Here is a 20,670-nt window from a genome sequence, read left to right on the forward strand (position 1 = left end):
GGGTCTCAGACCAGAGTGCTCTGCAACAGGACAGATAAGGGGTGACAACACATACCTAAGTCCCACCAATCTTCGTGTATGTTGTAGATCAAAGTGTCTCTCTGATTAACTGAGCCCTCTGTGACTCTTGATTAAAGCGTAGGTCTCCCTTGAAGTTTGTGATGGGAGCAGACTTCCCGTCTCCCCCAAATTATATTTTTCATCCCCCTGAAATGGGTCTGCTCTGCAGGGACACCTGCGGTAACTGCTGAACCCAGACAGGCCATTCACTTTCTTTCATATAGAGAGGTGGGAACTATCTTCAAGCTGACACATTGCATCCCAAAGGGGTGTTAGCCCTGCCTTCCTGTGGTCTCTTCCGGCAACCAGGCCACTTCTCCAGCCTTGCTTTAATTATTCCTCATTAGTATGCACTGCCATGAGCCGGATTAGACAAAGGGAAAGCAGGTCCATGGGGCCTATTTTATTTTAATTAGGCTGCCATGGCTGGAGGAAGGTGTGCCTTGCCCCTTCTTGGGATGCTTTCATGTACCTGTGGTGGTTACATTCCAGCTGAATGTGACCGGGGAAGACCGCACCTGTAGGCTGTGTCTTCCTGGAGTGCACGTGACTATGTGTTTCATGCGGTTAGTAGATGAAAAGTGTGCAGAATGGCCTCACACATTTCTCAGAGCTTGGCCTCACATCATTCATTTTCATTTATCAAAACATCAAAAAGTCCAGGCAAGCACACTTTCTACATGCAGATGGTCAAATTCCTCACACCCTGATCATAAACGAGGCCACCATTGTCAAGCACATACACATTCACATATGTGTCATTCCTGTCTTGCTGTTACACACTTGGCTAGAACATACAACTGGGAACCCTCAGTCAACTGGGCCAAGTGCTGTCAATTTGATTCCCCTTTGCCAGCTTTGGCACCATTTCTTTTATTTGGCCCCTAAATAAAGTCATGGTAAAAAATACTTCACTGCGGCTATATTACAGGGCTTGCAGTATTTAAGTTAAGTTGCTCAACCCATAGGAAGAGCACTTTTTTGGCAGCTTATAACTTTGGCATCCCTCATCCCCTGTAACCGTCTGTGCACTTGCGCGATCCGAATGAACCTGCCTGAAGATCGTCTGTTTGTTTTCCCTGTCTTCACTCCTTAATTGCACTTTGAAAACTGCAGAATCGTCATCAGACCTATTTGCTGGTGTCCCAGCTGTTAATTGTAACATATGCACTTACTCTGCCTGTGCAGACTATTATCGTTTTAGAATTTCAAGGACTTTCCCCCATGCTCCCACCCTCGTTGAGTGCTTTGAAGCACGTACCTGTGTATAGACGCTATTCAAATAAACATTACCTTTACCTGGACAAATCTTCACCAAACATTTCCGCAAAAATACATGGCCCTCTCGGATTGATCTTGCAAATTTTGGTGAGGTTTAAACCGGGGGTGGGGACAAAGTTATTATTATTATTTTTTAAATGTATAAAGCACGATCAGCGACCCGAAGGCATCAAGGCAATAAAGTAGACCAGTTTTACAAAACAAGAACCACAGCCTAAGGAGCAGTGAGGAAACCAAAGAGATGAGTCTTTAGTAACTTCCTAAAGGAAAGGTACTCGGTCTGAGCTCTCAAATGGAATGGTATTCCATAGTGTGGGGGCCAATACCAAAAAGGATCGACCACCCAGATGCTTGCAATGAAATTTGGGAATTTTCAGCAAGATTTGTGTTTCCGACCGAAGGCTTCTAGCAGGATAGTACCTTGCCAGTTTCTTTCTCAAATAATGAGGCCCAACGCTCGATGCATGATACACAAAATCTTGAACTCAATCCCCGCTTCCACTTGCAGCCAATGAAGCCGGAGAAGCCGAGCAGTGGAAGAAGTCAGCCATGGAACTTGGAGAGCAAGTCGGGCTGCCACGTTCTGAAGAACCTGAAGTCTCTGAATCTGATGCTTCGGTTGTCCTAAGTAGATAGCATTGCAGCAATCCACAGACCCCATTACCGAAGAGGTTACTAGTGAAGTGCGACTTTCCAAAGGGAGTAGAGGAAGAATTTTTTGTAGGGCTTTCAGTTTACCAAAGCCCGCCCCACATATGGCGGAGATTTGGGTTTCACGCGAGCCACCTGAGTGGGCCAGCCCCTTCCTCGCTTTGAAGCTAAGCAGGGTCGGTTTGTATATTTCACTTTAAGATACATGTTCACTTACTGTACATATATTCAAAGGTTCCTGCTTTTGATTTAAACTATGGGGGGGAAAGTGCCTGGTAATATGGTATTATTACAGCCAGTCATTTATTCCCTTTCCATACTGCTTAAATGCAGTTAGTTTGGGTTGTGCGATGTATCCCAACAGTCACCAAGAGAGCGATCATAACGGGGCTTGTAGCACGCTGCATAACCAAAGTGTGTGCACCTTGGCAAATAATTTACTCTCACTGTGCATTGCCTAAAGAAAGTTCTTAAAGCCTGCGATCTTTTATACATATAAATAACACTGTCAAAATAGGTCAAAATCAGTCTGTGATTGATGAATGTCTGGGTGATTGATTGCAACTGTTTTAAAATATTTGAACTGCGGTTCTCCCAGCTCTTTAAGATGGGTTAGCAATAACTTAGAGATGGACGGTGGATGCAGAGTTTACTCAGACATCAATAATAGAAACAACCCAGATAGTTGGCAAAAGAAACTGTTTTATTAACAATTATCTAAAACAGGGAGTACAATGGACATCAACAGACATCCCTCATCATAATCTCTCTCAAGACTTCTCAAAGCATTTCATAAAAAAGTACATTCTCATATTAAAAAAAATCATCATAGGTGATGTTTAACCTGCGCATTACTAACGTCATCCTCTGTGGCAAACTACAAAAGCCTAATGGTGAGTTTAATAGGTTCTACAAGGATCATCTAGGTATACGATACATACTCATTTAGGGCAGTGGAAGAAAATGATTAATTTCTTAAAATCAGGTGGGGCAACTACGCCCTTCCCTTCAAATATGTCACTATGAACGTCACTAGATATACAACGTCTAATTGGCTACACAACTATAATATCATTGCTCATGTGGTACTCTATCATTGGTTACTTTCCAACCTCTGTCAGTACCTTCCCAACCTATGTTGGCCGTACGCAGGCTGAGATTCCAGGTGCCGATGAGCTAGCCTTAACCATAGCTTCCCACCAATTAGCATATCTATCCATCATCGCCTCAGTGGTCCACTGTCAATTAGGTCTTTGAACTCGGCCTTGAACATGTTTTTTGCTCCGGAAATTCAAGGGAGTCAAAGCACGTTCTGCCCTCGTGCTCGTCCAACTTCTTCTCCCCACGTGACTAAAGACCACGAAATTGAGCATTCTGTGTATTTAAACAGTATTTTTTAATAGACCTCTGAAGTCTTCTTGTTTTTGTCCATGCCTTCTGAACAGGAGCTTTGTTCTTTCACACAATCTGTATCCAATGTCAGCTCACCCTAGTCTGATAAGGCCTTAGCTTCTTGGCTCATCCAACCTTGACTTCCTGAGTTTTCTCCTTGTAATTCACTTATTTTTCTGACTGCCACAAATTAAAACAGCGATCTTCCTTCTTTTGCACAGCACTGCTCATGTACGTAGTGGGAACATTCATCCTTTACTCACTCCAATATATATGTACATCTTGGTGCAGGCCACACTCTGTTCACTATAAAGCTAGCCTCAAGGATACCTCATCTGATTGCGCTTCTTTGCATGTGTAGAATAGCTTGATACCTTCATTTCGTCTGCAGCATATATTTCTTCATTTTGGTCCCAAGATGTCATTAATCTCAATACTTTCTTGATGCCTTATAGAATTGTCTATATTCTCTAGTCTCTGCATCTCTTCTCTTATACGCCAACCTTGATCTGTATGACAGTAGAAGTGACGTCACCATTCACCTGTCTCCATTCATTTGCTCTGCTTCTTCAGGAATTTCATTCAGGTGACCATCGTACTGTCTCGTATGCAAGTATGGTTTCCTCAATGGGAACCTTGCCTCACAAATTCTCCTAGGTATCGGTATCTTCACAGGTACTGCACGTGTTTCACACTCCGGAATCCAACATATAGGTGCTGTGGGCGAGATGGTTGAGTTGGGTGTACTTATCTCCTTCTATACATATAGACTGGGCCGAAGGCCGTGCCCACATGCAGTCTGGTAGTGTTGCAAAATTGACACTGGACATGGCCAAAGGGCATGGCTAGTGGTCTGGTATTGTTCTAAAACATAACTGGCTATGGTTGAAGACCATGGCCAGTTTTGCAGAAATAATCAATGGAATAACAAAACCTTTGAAATTCAATGAAAAATCTTTAGTTAGTGACCAGTTAAGGTAAGAATCTTATCGGAACAAAACTCCTGAAATTCAGTGCATTGGGGAAATCAGGACTGGCTTAACTCAGTTAAATGCACTGGGCACGGCTGGTTGCTGTGCCCACTGGCCAAGGTCAAAAGCCATGGGTAGTGTTCTAAAATGGACATTGGGCACAGTCGAAGGCCATGGCTAGTGACAAGGTAGTGATTTAAAACAACAATGGGCACAGCTAGAGACCTTGCCCAGTGTGCTTGGCTGAAAGCCATGGCTAGTGATCTGGTAGTGTACAAAAATGGACAGTGGGCATGGCCGAAGGACATGGCTAGTGGTCTGGTATTGATTTCCAGCTGTGAGAGCATTCATTTTAAGCTGAGGTCTTCATGGGGTATACCACATTGAAAACATTATAAACATACTCTAGAGTGATTGTGCTTGTAGAGCTTTTTCCTTGTGCTATATGTTGAAGTTCTTTTCCCTAGGGTTTGCTCTGAGGTCGTAATGCACATACATAGAATAAGAAGCAGGTACCACACATATAATACATTTCTCAAGAATGTGATATGCTTCAACGCATCATTGTACTACCTAAACATATCATATTAAGAATACTTTAGTTCTATGATCCATACTGTATTCCTTGTTTCTTTTTATGTATTCTTTGATTGCTGTATTCAGAAGCAAATCCTCAGTACACACTTCTTTTCAGAAAGCACCTTTTATGTGACCTGTATTTTATTACAAAGCTATTGGTCACCTTTGATATGTTGTAAATGACACTGTAAGCAGTGCCTCTTCTTTGAATTGGTACACTGTAGTAATGTCATATATGAAGTCATCAGTGATGTCGATGATGTAATTTGTGATGTCCTGGGTCTTAGTGTTAGCAGTGCATGGTGGTGGGGTGAGTTATGGTTGCACAGCTTGCCATAACTGCCACATTTCTTGGCTTTTTCGATTTTACTTGTAACCATAAGCACCATAACAAATATTTTTTGCAGAATGTTATAGGTTTTTATTAGTGCAACTTAACCATAATGTCCCTTTAACAAAGTTTGTTCAGTAAATATATATATATATACACTCACTGAAAAAACCTTTGTCACAATGCAGTTAAGTTGTGCAGATTTAACGCAACAAAACCCATGAAATACAGCGGATGTGGGAAGTCATGAGCAGCTTAACTGAATTCGGCCAAAATGACCAAAACCAATTTACCTACCCCACCAAAAGACCTAATATACATACCACAAAAAGTTTGAATTACCAAAAGTTCAAACGTGTGTGGTATGTATATTAGCACTAAGTCTTTTGGTGGGGTAGGTAAAAAAAAGAAAACAAAGACTGCAGGGGCTGCCGGGGTGTCCCCCGCAACACCCTGCTCACTATACTATATAGAGTATAGTGAGCAGGGGTTATGGGGACACCCCTGCAGCTGACCCGTCTGAAAGAAAAGGCTGTGGGGGCTGCAGGGGTGGCCCCCGCAACACCCCACTCCCTATACTATACAGTATAGTGAGCAGGGGATGCGGGGGACACCCCCGTAGCTGACCCCAAGCAAAATAAAGGCTGAAGTGTCTACGGGGGTGACCCCCGCAACTGCCCGCTCACTATACTACACAGCATAGTGAGAAGGAGTTGCGGGGGACACCCCTATAGCTTACACAAAAAAAAAGGAAAAAAAAGGAGCCTGCAGTGCCGGTTCCCGATTATGGAAGTGAAGGGAACTGGCATCACAGGGACAAGCGATACTGAAGGAAAGGTAAGTAGGGGGGTGTGGGTGTGGGCTGGGTTGGAGGGGGTTAGGGTTTCTTTAGATTTGGGGTTGTTTTACCTTGAATGACCGAATGGGAAATTTACAAACAATTTTGCATTACGTACATTTCTCATTCGGTCATTTCCATCACGGTTATTTCTGCCATGGTAAAACAACCCCAATTCGATTAACTCAGCATGCTCCCATTGATGTCACCCATAATGCCATTTTGTGTGTCATTGTGAATCTCTTCTGTTATAATATATGTGTTCAATGGCTTTGCAACAGGAACACACCAAAAAGGGTTTTGTTGGAGCTTTGTGTGTTTAGGTCATAGATAGATGTTTGACCTAAACTATATGGAAAAGAGGTTTCTTTACTTCCTCTACGGGAAAAAACAGTTGACATTAGGCCATTAAGGTCTTGGGCATTAGAGGGTCTTCCTCATGGGAAAGATGGATACCGCTTCTTGTGCAATGAAGTCATGACAATCTCCAAGGTAGTTGTCTCCTCCCATGTGATCCTCCCTCATAAATCCACCCCGAGTGTCAGGATCAGATAGCGGCTGCCGACCCCTGGCCACATGGGTGGAGGTCACTGCCAGGGAATCTGTGATGACTCCATTGGATTCCTCACTAAGTACTATTACCCCCATTCCCAAAGGTGTATCTGTGAAATAATTTAAAGAAAGAAAGGCACTGTATGGAAACGTGATTTCATTTACAGTCCAAAAGCACTGGCATCTGCAAAATGTTCTAACGTGTGGGAAGTAATTCTCTGAAATGCGCATCCATAGCAAGAACATTTAGCAAACCTACTATATTTTTCTCACCTTCTCTCATAGGTTTTGGAGGTTAATGAATATGCATTATGTCAAGTACAACATTGAAAACCCAATAATGTCTTCACAATCATGATGAAGTGCATTAAACACAGACATTTCTTTGTGAGAAGAATTCACCAATATTATACAGTTACTATTAGATATGACTCAATCATTGAAAGCATAAAAATAATTCACGTTTAGAGAGGCTGGAACAGGGGTGGCTTTTCCATAATCCACGATGGGGCGTCATCCCACCCATTTTGGAAGAGTCGCCAAAACACTAAGTGCAACAAGCAACAAGCAGCTGAGGGACTGCTCCTGGGCTGGCTTGACCTCCAGCAAAATGCCACGAGAGACCCTTCTGGGAACACCGATCTGGAAGAAATGGCCTCATCCCAGAAATAACTGGGACAAAATCTGGGAGCCCAACCACTGTTTGACTAGCCGATCAGGTGACAAGACATGTGATGTCACTTCTGGTTTGAGGATTCATTTCATGTCCATGACATTTGTTTCTGCGGCAATCTTTGTTCGATTACTTCGATTCCTGCAGCCATCTTGTTTCAGTGACATCACTTCCTCTGGCCATCTTGGTTCAGTGACATATGCAGCCATCTCCAGCTAAAGGTCACAAGAGACTCCTCTGGGAACATGAATCAGGTCGAAAACGCCTCATCACAGCAACACAAGGGACAAAATCAGAGAAACCAAATCTGATTCTCTAGGCGATCAGGTGATGAGATGTGTGATATCAAATCTGAACTCTGTAGGGGTGTCTAGGCCAAGTGTCCCAGATAAGAGCAGAAATTAAAGTGTGAAGACCAACCATTGACCTCCCTTTTGCCTCTTTGCCTATGAGCCTTTGCTTTTGCCTTCCTCCCTGCTGCAGCTGTGAGTAGCCCCAATTTGCTAATTACTGTGATGTCTCTCCACACTGCAGTACTTAGCTATAATGTGTTCATTCCTGCTTCACCTGCTGCTCCTTTTACTCACCCCTCCCTGTGCTTTCTCCAACAATGCTACAAAATCCTCCTTTCCCACCCCTAGTGAACCCATAGGCCCTTTAAGATGAGGTAACATTATTTGAGATGGATGGGGATGCAGATCTTACTCATACCGACTCAGGAAGTTTGCAAAACATATTTGTTTTAATTGCATTTTTCTAAAACAGGGAGTACAACAGACATCTACAGACACCACACAGTAGTCTCAATGAAGAGTCTCCAAACATTTCATAAAATCAACATTTATATAGCGAAAGTTAGTCATCACTGACGTCATACTATGTGGCAAAATAAGAAAACCTACTTGGGGATGTAATAGGCTTAAAAGGAACATCTAAGTATACTTTCTATGGGGGACTGGGATTGGGTCTCTACGGTGAGGTGGATAGGTATGCCCAACCCTAGTACAAGTCATCTTCTGCGTTATAAAAATACACAACGTTTTATTGTCTTTCAAACTATAGGGCTCTCTGCTACATGGCCCTCTACAATTGGTTGGCACGCTTGTATCCTTCTGGAATATTGCACTCGCTAGCAGCACGCAAGCTGGTACCCCAGGTGCTGGAGGGTTGACTTGGTCATGCCTCCCCACCCAATTAGCCTTCATCCATCATCACTCCTGCTGTCTGCTGTTCAATTAGTCCTTTGAAATCAGCCTTGCAAGTATCACTGTTCCTGAGAATAAAAGGGAGTGTGATCACCGCCTTATCTTCTGGTCTTGGTGCTGCTCGCCCCAAAACTATTCTCATCTTGACCATGTGACAGGAGACCATGTTTTGAGCTCCTTCGTTGTATTTTATACTGTTAAATGAATACAACCTGACACTACTAGTGCTTTTTCATTACACCTCAACAGGAGCACGTCTTGCTTCTCACGTTCATTGTATCTTCTCGAATAGATAACCAGTCTATTGGTGGCCCCAACTCTTGACACTGGGCCAGACAAGCCTTCTCAAATGTTTTTTGCTGTCAGCTGTTTATTCTACTGCGCCACACTTTCAGCCTTTCTGTTTATGGGTTCCAAGTTTGCTAAAATGCGTCATGGAACATCCAGATTCGATGCACACTTCTATATATATAGGTGGCACTGCCTGCAGTCTATTCACCACGTATAGCCAGCCTCATGATTACTTTGTCTACTTGCATTACTGCATCTGTGCAATTATAAAATAACTTTGCATTTTCTTCAGTGTTCTCCGCTCGTGCAATCTTCATTCTGCTCATGAAGGTTGCTTAATTTTTTACTTCGCCGTTGGATTCTATACTGTCTATTCATCTTCTTTATTGGCATCTCTTCTAGGTGCGTCATTTCTGCTTCATGTGACATCACCAGTCTTCATTCTCATTCATCTATACACTTCTTCCGGAACTTCCTTCAGACGGCTGTCATTTCTTTGCAGACATATCATATAGGGTTTTCTCTATGGGTACCTTGTTTCAAGGAATTTTCGTGGTATAGGTACCTTCACTGGTATTGCGCATTTCACAATTTCCGGTTCTGAACATATAGGCAACATGGGGGCTGGACTTCCGGTAGAGGCACTTGTCTCCTTCTCTACACTATCATAAAACTCACATCTCAAAACTCCCAAAATTTGTATAGATAGTAGGAATATTGTGTTGAAGGTACATAATGGAGGTAGTGAGCTCAACCAAGATAGTTAGCCCCCTAACCTATCATAATTAATGTTTGTAGTGATTGTGGTGTAGTGGCAATTTAAAAAATATCATGGGCATATGGAAGCAGGGAGAAGAAAATATTCCCTATTTTTGTAACCTCTGCACAGGGCTCGAGTAAAGATTCATGGAGCCCATTCATGTATAGGGAGAACAGCAGGGGGACCAGTTATTCCATAACTCTTGAGCTTACCGGGAAGAACTGGGAACAGTGGTCCTTACTACCACTTTTTACACAGGCTTTCCTGGTGAAGAATGATAGGTACCTTCAATAGTTCAGGGGGGCAATTTAATGACCTGAACATGGCACACAGCTTCATTCTGTTAACTTCGTTGAAGGCTGTGCTTGGGTCCATAAAATCCATGTATATCGGATCGCCTTTTAAATAAAATGAGCGAGTCGCTATCAAGTATACATTCAGAGCCTGCTCGCATGGACCCAAGCCTGAACAGAACACTCACTGGATATTGGATAGGATGGAATTAGAACTAACCCAGTGCTCCAGTTCGTTAGAAGGGGTTTCTCAAATAATTTAAAGACTGAAGCAAGCACGGAGATTGGTCTGCATGCAGCTGGATTCTCTCTGCTCCCTTATTTGTATATACAGTGAATTAGGGCTAATTGCCAGGATTGTGGAAATGTACCCATCCTTATGATGGCATTGAAACACTTGGTTAAAACAGGAGCCCATAAATCTATCTGGTCACAGAATAGGTCTGCCGGTATCCCATATGGGCCAGGGCAGCTGTTTGGGCTCTGTTTAGCAATAGCATCACCAATTTCTTTAATTATATATTCTAGGCAGGGAAGGTCACTCAATTTCAACCCAGTCTGACGCCACCCCCCCCCCCGTGAAACCCAGTCACTAGTTTATTGATTAATTACCTCTACTGTGGCACAATATAGCAACAAGAATTGTTGGTCCCTGAGGTGATCAGGGACATTAGTCGCCAAAACATTAGCAATTCAGTTGTGCGTCAGACCTCCTATAATCAGCTCCTAGAAATGTTTTGTATTTCTTTCTGCTGTTGCCTCTAAAGGTGCCTCCCAATAGATTCTGTCCAGTTCAGTTTTCCTAGTTTTTTAGGGCTTTGTTATATAGGGCTTTTGCCAATGTGTTATCATGTCTTGGAGTGCTGGGTTTCTTTAATAAAGCTAGTTGCCTACCTTTGGCAGAGGTAAGTCTGTATTAAATCATGCCCTTACCAATGGTCCCTTGGAAGACAAATGTGTGCCATAAAATACCTCAAAGATGTTTGACAGCAAACTGTCAACCTTTGTTAGCACCAAATGATCCTGTAGTTTGTGTTCTTAAATTGCACTCATTTGTAAAATGTTTGCCTTAGCTGTTCTATACTGTATTTGGGGTTTTATTTAGTGATATCCATTTCATGTTTTTAGTAATAGTGTTCTCAAATAGGATTAAATGTGGATAGATATTTTGGGGCCACAACTGTTTTTGTTGGTTAATTTTGAGCAAAATTGAATGGTGGTCACTTAGGATGTCTTCTACCATATAGAAAGCCTTAAGCAGGGACCAATGAGGTTACACGAAACACAAATATTCTACGGTAGAATTACCTTGCTGTCCCCTGTATTTCTCAGGAATATTGCTAGTTACACTGAGGCCCCAACTGTGCAACTAATCTGAAAGTTTTAGTCCATCTGCACATACACGGGAGGAAAGCATAGCTGGATTCACAATAGCTCTCAAAGTGTCTTTGCTATTATCACACAGGTTAAGTGAGGGCCCATTGCTTACCTTTAAGTTAAAATCATCGCCCATAACGAACATACTAAGAGAAAGGTTAAGGGGCAGTAATAATTTGCCTAAGGTGTTTTTCAACATAATCAGGCAGCTTAGACCTTCATACTTAGGGACTGTTTGCGGTCGCCAATTTTACCCCTTATAATTACTAGATGAAAGAAGTTCACTTTCTGGTCTAAAATTACAGGGTCACATTTTAATTCTGATTTGGTGAGTATCGCCATTCCACCGAGGTGGCAACAACTTCTGTGCAATTATTTGTAAGGTAACATACCCATCCATAACCAGATCTGCGATGGCCCAAGTTTCTGGAAGTAAAACAATATTTATTTTTTAAGAGATCCACAATTTCTATCTACCCAAACATATTTACTGCTCCTGCAATGTTCCAAGATATAATTGACAGTATTCGTGCAACTTCATCCTTTACAATTAGGTTTGGCCGACTATGGTGGTTTTGGGGTTTTAGAGTGGGCATTATGTTAATCTACATCTTCACAGTAAAACAAGAGGTGATGGCTGTAAGGTTTAGAATTGACCTGAACCTCTGGCATTGCTCTGGGAAACTCTCCAGACCATCGTTCTTCACCTGCCAAGCCATTACAAAAAGGGAAAGACCATATGCAAATCAGGCATGGTCCACCCTAAAAGGGGCAGTCCAGCTCAGATGTGGGTCGTCCTGTGCCTGCTGGGCAAAGAGACCCTAGCTACTCCTCACTGATGAGGCCCAACAAGGCCAAAACATGTCTTGGGATGCTTTTGGTCTCGTGCAGAAGGGATGTGACCAAGCCGTTCGGGCTGGACTGCCCCTTTTGGGTTGGGACCAAGCCTGATTTGCACATGGTATTTCCCCTTTTGTAATGGCTTAAGAGGTGAAGAACAATGGTCTGGAGGGTTGCCCAGAGCATTGCCAGAGTTTAGGATTAATTCTAAATCTCCCAGCCATCACCTCTTTTGTTTTGCGTAAATCTAATTCTTCAAGGATCGATAGAGCATAGAATTTATTCCTCAGGTTTTCAATGCTGATAAACGAATCAGTTCATCTTTCTTCTTGCATTCATCCTATAGTTTACTAGTGTTGTGATCAGGTCCAGTAACCACACAGGATGATTCAATGCTTGGGCAGGAGTGCTTACCAGAACCCCTAGTTTTGTACGCTGAAAGCATGGGTAGATAAAAATATGACAGTGACAGTAACTTTAAACTCGAATTATAAGTATAACTGCCTAAATTGGATTTAAAAATAAAGTTTGTAATACTTGTAGCAGAAAAATGTGTTACAAAACAGGACCCATGCGATGTCTTGTCAATCCACTCCATCCTTCTCTCCATCAATACCGTCCGAGGGTTAATCTGAGGACCCTCTGTTCTTATGTTGATCAAATGTGTTGATTTATTTAGCAGCGACTCTGTGGAATCCTTTGGGTCATTAGAAAGATGACCCACCTCAACAATAGCCCCCCATTAGCAGTGCAGCTGCAAGCGCTAAATTCGAAGCATACCTGGATCTGGCATGTATCGCTCAATGTCCAGTAAGCCTTTGTGCAGAAATGGCCTGCGTGTCTTGCCTATTAAGAGGAGTATGGAGCTGGATGGACTTGGATGAACTTGGATCAGGTGCTGGCTTGTTTATTGATGAAATATGTGGGAGGTTTTAACCCACTAGGCTCTGCCCTGCGACATCCCTGTGTGCTGATGGTGAAAGAATCATCAAAAATGGCCGCAAAAGCCCTATGCATGCCAACCCTTTGAAAATTGCGCTTTGAAACCGGAAAAGATAGCTGCCAGATCTATTTTACCTGTTGTCAGTGGTGAAATGGAGACCTCACTGCTGAAAGATGTTACTAGGCTGCCCACCAAGTAAAAATGAACACTGCAGGAAAGCAGTGTTTTATTGAAAGAAACCCAGAAATTGCTCTTAAATCCCTTTTTCTTGGTTGCTGAAAATACAAAATACCGGACCAAAACACCACAAAGCATCCAATGTTTTTGCTGGGTGTTACCCGCCACTTCATTTAAGGAATCATTATGAACACACAATGTCATGGAAAGCAGAATCTATCATCAAAATATCCACTGTAAAACGTGTGCTTGCTTGTAAAAATCTGTCAAAATATGGGTGCAGTACCAGCGGCCGCCTGTATGACAGCTGTCATTAGTTGCATCAGAAGCTTAAACTTGTGCAATTGAAATCAAATGTCTATAAATTAAGTGACCTGTTTTCAAAAGTAATATAGGTTGCAACGATTTAATCTCCATGGTTTAGAGACTGGAATTAGAGTTCTGGTTGCCTGTTTTAAAATTGCAAGTTTATTTTCAACAAAGAAAAACTTAACAAAGTGATTTTTAAAGTAAGCCTGATGCAAGCCAAACTACAAAGCAACTTCCCCCACTGGACAAGGCACCTCCCTTCTGCTCTCTGGACCAGGAACTCACATTCGGGTGTTGATTAAGAGGGGAGGAGCACTGGAGCTGCTCCTGGGAGAGAAAATGGACCTTCCTTGGCTGAAAGGATATGCAGATTGTAAAGTGTCAACAGTGGCCATTGCCAGAGGAAGAGGGCGGAGATTGCTCTTGAGCTACAACATGGAGATGGAGGCGGAGACAGACATTTTTGTTGATTCCCAAAGCACAGAAAGCATATTTCTAAAAAGACTGATAAAGGACTGTGCAAATTTGTAAACATTATAGAATTAGTAGCAGTCTTAATGTGATTTTTTTGTGCATATTTTAAGAGGTGCCAGAAATCTGTGCGATGTTCAGGGAAGGCACAGTGAAAATTCTGGTTTTGTAGCAATTGTATTTATGTCAGAAGCATGAAACTTCATATGATTATGCCCAGATATCATGCGCACATATGTACAACATTGTGGACAAATCCGATGTTATTCCCAGACACAAAGTGTGAAAATTTGTCAAATCCAGACCCAATATCTCACAGCAATGAGGCTCGGAAGATGGTGTGCTCCACAAAATATGTGATCTATGTATGTTATTGGTATCAAGATTGTACACATGTAAAGATGTATTATATCAAAAATAGATTTTATATGCAAAAGGCAAAGGAGAGGATGTTTTGCCTCATAAACTATATCATCATGGTGACACACTGTTTCTCCTCCAATCAAGAGAGAGAGCAGACTTTAGCCAATAGACTACCTATGGGGTGCGCCTAGGATAATTCAGCATACCCACCCCTTTATCAAACACATAAATAGAGACAGCTTAGGACTAAAAAAAGACACTGATCCACCCACCATCCCAATTTGGTGAAGCACTCTGAAGGAGATCCATCCATACTCCTCGTTCCAGACTACAGAAACTTTGCAAGCAGAAAGGCTCAGAGCATAGCTGAACCACTTTCAGCTGGGCCTAACTTCCAGAACCCATCCCTCAACTTAAAGGGGAAAACAAAGAACCAGCCAGGCTGTGCTGTAACTGCTTGCCTGCCAAAGAATCATCTTCATAACCACAAGGGCAGATTAAACCCCATCTGGTGCCGTGCTGTGCTGTACAGACCAGAGAGCCATTGCAGATCCAGTCCAGTCGTGCTGGGCAGTGTAGACCAGAGCGCCTTGCTGTCCAGTCCTGCCGTGCGGTGTCCCAAGCACCTTGCTGATCGCTGAACCAGACCAGTCCGGTGTGCCCAGCAGACTGTCCCAGAAAGTATCCCTGACCAGACCAGAATCCTTAACGGTGCCATTCAAAACATTGGTAGTGAGTATCCATAGCATAGAATTGTCACTAGCCTATGCACTGTCTATAGTCATCCCTATCCAAACCCATCCTCTATGATATCCAGAACTCTATTGCTAGAAATCCTTTTTGTCTTGCTGAACTCTCTCTCTTATCCTATAGCCCTTTTGTAATAATATTGTTAAAATCATCTTTGCGCTGATATAATTCATCTGAAGAAGGCAAGCGTCTCGGCAGGCAAAAACCTGATCAGAGACGTCCTGGTCTGGTGCTTGTGCTGTCATGTAGTTTGTTTCTTCATAGTCCATCTGTAGTGTAAAGAAACATTGTTTGTATTTTAAAAGCACATCTTTATATTACATTTTGCATCTTTCTGAAAAATGACCTCCACGAAAAATATCATAACTTCTTCATACTTTATGCTAGAAACAAAATGTCTACTTGTAGCTAACATCCTAAGCTTTCTAAAGAACCCAAAACCACATCTTATAGTTTTTCCGCAATCGGGCTTACCTCATGTTGAAAAGTTTGCCGCACATTTTTTGTTTGGCTTTTCAACTTGCTTGTTACTCTCAAATCATTGCTAGTGTCTGTCTGAAACCATACAACGTGGCTCCCTGTTTTTCTCTGGTGTTTGCTGGGGGGGAAATTGAGATTGATACTATTTGCTTGAATTCTGCATTCCTGAAACCTGTTCTCTCTCTTTCTATCTCTTTTTATTGCATATTGGCGACGTGAGGGGTGTGCAGGGGGAAATATCAACCACATTGCCATTTGATTGAACAAGCACAAAAGTATTATTTCTGTGCTGCATTATTTTTCCCATCATTGCTCCTTGTGATTAAAGAGATTGTTAGTGTGACATCACCCCATTGGTGATTATTGTTGTATTATTGTATAACCATTAAAAATAGATGGAAATCCATAAATAAATATTTTAACTTTGCAAACAAGCCTGATTCCTGGTTCAGTGTGACCGGGCGGGGGGGGGGGGTTAAAAGAGAGGGGTGTGATATAAGTGGTACATCGTTCAGAATAAAAGAACTTATAGACACAAATAAATAATTAAGGGTTTCAGTTGTGCATCGCACTCTAGGCATTAACTTAGGTGAAGTGCCAGATTGAAATCACTTACAAATACACATTGTCCAAGTGAATTTGGACATGTATTTCCTCCCGTGATAAGAGGAATGACAGACTCCAGAACCAGGATGATGAGTTAAAACTAGAAAATATGAAGATTCACAAATCCACTCAGTGCATCGCCCAAAGCCTTTGTGATCTCTGAGCAAAGGGCCATGGATATAACTGTGTATACGAGCCTAGAAGTAAAATGCAGTAGACGGGTCATGAGAAACCAGAGTGAGTTTGAGGTTGTGGGTCCTTGGAATGAAACTAGTGGTTGGGGAGGTGATGTTGAATTGGCCTCACCTCAGGTTTGGCATCAAGCAGAGTTGTTTGTTGATAACCTGAAAGAATGAAATCATTTAGGGAAAACTGCAGCCCATGACTTTCTTTACCGCAGAGTATTACAGAGTATTTCTGAATGGCAAATGGCCATGAAGTGAAGAGCTATAGAATGCTTCTCCTTGCCAGCGAGGCCGCGTGAATCGTGCTCTATGTAAAGGATCCATATGAATAAAGTAACTGTTGTCAAGACAATTTTGAAGTAGCAAATAATTTATTGCATCAGAAGGTTCAGGGTGGTGCCGAATTCTCAGAGTTGGATACAAAATACAAGTAGATGTACATGCCAGAATCGTTTGGGGCTTACCGGTGTTTCAAAGAATCGATACAATAAGAAGGTGCTCTCCTTGTTTTCTTCTGAGGCCGTCCAACTTCCTTTTCCAGCAGAATTACGTGAACACACGACAGCAATTCAGAATATAATAAAAACTGCAATTTGATCTTTCTGGCAATGTCCATAAAATATGGTTCATTAAACTCGTGTTACAGAATCACCTGCAAATAGCTGTTAATGGTCCTGTTCAATGTTATCAAATGGTGATAGACAAAATAGTGATACCACTACGAAGTTTGGCATGTCCTTGACTAACCTTTCGATGTATAAGACTCCTGGGAAACATTACCTTAATCTCTTGAAATGAAGTATCCCAGGCAATAATTAAAAACATGAATGCATTGAAATATGACACAGACAAACACTAACATCATTCCATTTAAAGACATTCGCAAAAAAGGGACAGACTTTAGATGGCTGTAGTATATGGAACAGGCAATAACTTGTATGCGCTGCCCTTCCTCGAACTTGACACGCATCAACTCGAAGAAATGAGCGGAAGCATCTGCTCAAGTAGTAATATACAGAGATAGCCAGAGTTGTTCATCCAAATATGTGATCAGGTTTAAGCTGCAATTGCTATCATGGCGGGCAACCTCAGACAAGTTTTGAACAAAATAAGTCAAGTTTTCCACGGTACAAACTGAGAGAAAATGGGGTAATTAAATTCGAAGAGAAAACAAGGACGAGTCGAAAAGGAATAGTCAGAGAATACATAGGATTAATAGGAACCCGAAAAATAAGCCGATTCAGAGAGAGATTTGAAATACAATGCGGGCGATAGGAAACACTTTGCATGCGACTGACTTGCAAAGGGACTTTACGACCAGAATCAGAGAACAGAGCAAATAGGCAATAGAAATGTCTATTGTGTGATAATGTTGGCTGTTTATCTGTGGGTCAGGGTCAAAAGGTGTGTACAAAAGGTCTTCTTATTCCAAGAGCTTTTAGCGCATGCGCTAACATTGTGCACGTATGCCCAGTGAAGGAAGTTACTGAGGCTGCTAAAAGTAACAGCTGCATGAAACCTTAGCTTTTGCTGCCTCAGACCTCAGCTTGCTCCTTGCACCCTGTTCCTGCTGCCTTGCTCCCTGTGCCTGACGTGCTTATGTGCCTGCATCGTGAATTCCATTATGTCTTTTCTGAACCACTACAACCTCTTTGGCAGCCTCTATGTCTCCATGCTATTCTTATAGCATGTGTGAGTCGGATGCCAGATCACAGGGAGCACTAGAATGCATAAGGGACTCTGCTTGTGATTCTGGCAGGAGGAGAATCATCCTGAGTTCTCTCCCCACTGATGCATTGCAGGTATTGCTGTACATGGAATCCAGTGTCACATGTCTGGGGGTGCAGGCAGCGGAATGCCCCTCTGTGCAAAGGGGAAGTTTGGAGATAAGAGACAATCATTACTCATGACCTCTTCTCTAATTTGGTCTCCCCAAAAGTCTTATTAGATTATTAAAATCCAGAAGCCAACATTTTTCTATCCAGAGTGTGGACCATAGCAGCATCGGTACTTGAATTAACAGAAAAACCAAAGTGCTAAGCCCATTCGTGATACATATATGTAACGGTTAGACAGTTCCATCACACAGTGGTGCAGAACAGTTGTGACACGCATCAGCAGCCGGCAATAAACTAATGGCGAGCGAATAAAGGGTGAAGAACATGGGCAATACCTATCCATAATTAAACAAGTAAACAGAGGGAGCTTCCACCACTTTGGCCACTATGGAACAGGAACCCTGTGAACATGGCCAGTCATCTTGATGGATAAAGAACTCATGTTGTATTTCTTCTGCTTGGCCCAACTAGATGACAAGTGGCTTCTACATATATCCCAAAAGATATGGCATCTCAAATCATCACTACCATGCTGACACCCCTGATGTGGCCCCTGCTGCATACATCATAAACGACAGCCACATTGATCCTGAAGCCCTGAGGCACAATGATGGACCCACTGTACCAGCATTGCATGATGACATCTTAGGACGTCCTGCTGATCATGATGCCCTGCTGTGCCCAATGACCAGTATTGCCAACATGTACCAAACCTCCCACTCCCAACAGCACATCTCTGCCCTTACCTACACACACACAGGTACACTAAGCATACAAAACACAGATAATCAGACAATTGCAACCTTATGTGTTTCACATTCCTCTCCACTAATTCTTATGTAGGCCACCAACCACTCTGCATGACTCTCTTCATCATGCATCCCTCGGTTCATCACTTCACAGACATCATCACCTCACATAATCACAATACCATATGCCGCAAAAAAGAACTAGCCTACTCTAAACTCTGCTAACATGCTGGACCTCCTCACACCCTACGATGCACAATTCAACATGTTCATCAGACGAGCAATAGGAAACGTTGCAGTCATACATAACGCCTCCACTCCAAGCAGAATCATCCCTTAACCCCAAGAGCACCTCACATTACTAACTCTAAGAAGGCATCTTCCATGTGATCAATCATCCAAGGATGAAAATTAGCCTCTTTGAAAACATTCAAGCCTCACTTCCACTGCATACATCAATCATTCCAGCTATCAATTCCTTGGAGAGCTCCATCATCCGAAAAAAGGCAACAAATACCCTGAAAAATAAAAAAAACATTCTTTGATTTCTTCAATTCCTTTGACCTCAACCAGTATGTTATCAACTTCACTCACATTAAGGAAACACAATAGATGTAGTCATCATCACACTGCCCTCTCTTCAATGCCATCTGTGATCCCAATCAACAGTATAGATCATTCTGACTATCATGCCATCGTCACCTCACCACCTGCCATGCTGCCCGTGTTCAAGACATAATGGAAGGAATTCAGCCTACGTCTGCAGGCTTATGCATGTGCAAGTCAGGAGAAATGGTGGTCAAATGGTGCACAAGGGCAAGGCCGAATCTTGCACTGACCAAATGGGCAAGAAGAAACTAACTAGTGCATCAAACTGTTATTTTGGTTTGCAGGCACTATATCTAGCAAAGTAGCATTTCAGATGCCCACCTTGGGAGGCACCTGCTTCTTAAGGGGCTGCCAAGTCAGACCACATGCCTGCAATTCTTATTTTCATCTAGAGCAGTAGAGGGTACTAAGCTGCGAACCAGCCAAACCTAGCACTGTCACTTAATGAGTTACAAACTAACTGAACCCAACACAAGCACTCACTGAGCTCTGAACCAGCCCAACTTAACACTCAGGGGTGTCATTTGGGGATTGCTATGGGTCGCAACTGCGACCCCTAGGGTCTCCTTTGCTACGCCTGTGGTCTCCATTGTTACCCATTATTATTTTTTTAAATGTAAGCTCCTGGGCTGTGGCAATTGTCATGAGGCTCTTAGTTTCTGTAGTGGCTGGCTTTCTTGTTCAGGCCTCTTAAAAAAAAACAGGGGGTTCCACAAGTGTAACACTTTGAGCAGTGACGTAAATAAGAAAGAATAAGAATAACAAATTATTGTCTTTCTGGAATTCTATACAATAATTGCTAGACTCAATAAAGGTTTATTTGAGGCACACTTCAGGGGGTGAGCCACTGATTTAGTCTGTTCTTAAACACCTCAACTCAGCCTTTCATCCTTCTGAGGTGGATAAATGAGTACCAACACAAGTTGGGTGGTATTGTATGTATGCTGACGACACCCAGCTCTATATCAGGCTGACAATGTGGAGGAAACCCTTGCCCTGGTTAGTAAGTGTCTGGAAGAATTTGGCACCTGGATGGAAAAGAACTGGTTACAGCTCAACCCAAAAAAAACTGAGGTGGTCTTGTTTGGGCCCCGGC

This window comes from Ambystoma mexicanum, chromosome 7q (genome assembly GCF_040938575.1).
Source record: "Ambystoma mexicanum isolate Mex_15411 chromosome 7q, UKY_AmexF1_1, whole genome shotgun sequence".
In the NCBI taxonomy this organism is placed as follows: Eukaryota; Metazoa; Chordata; class Amphibia; order Caudata; family Ambystomatidae; genus Ambystoma; species Ambystoma mexicanum.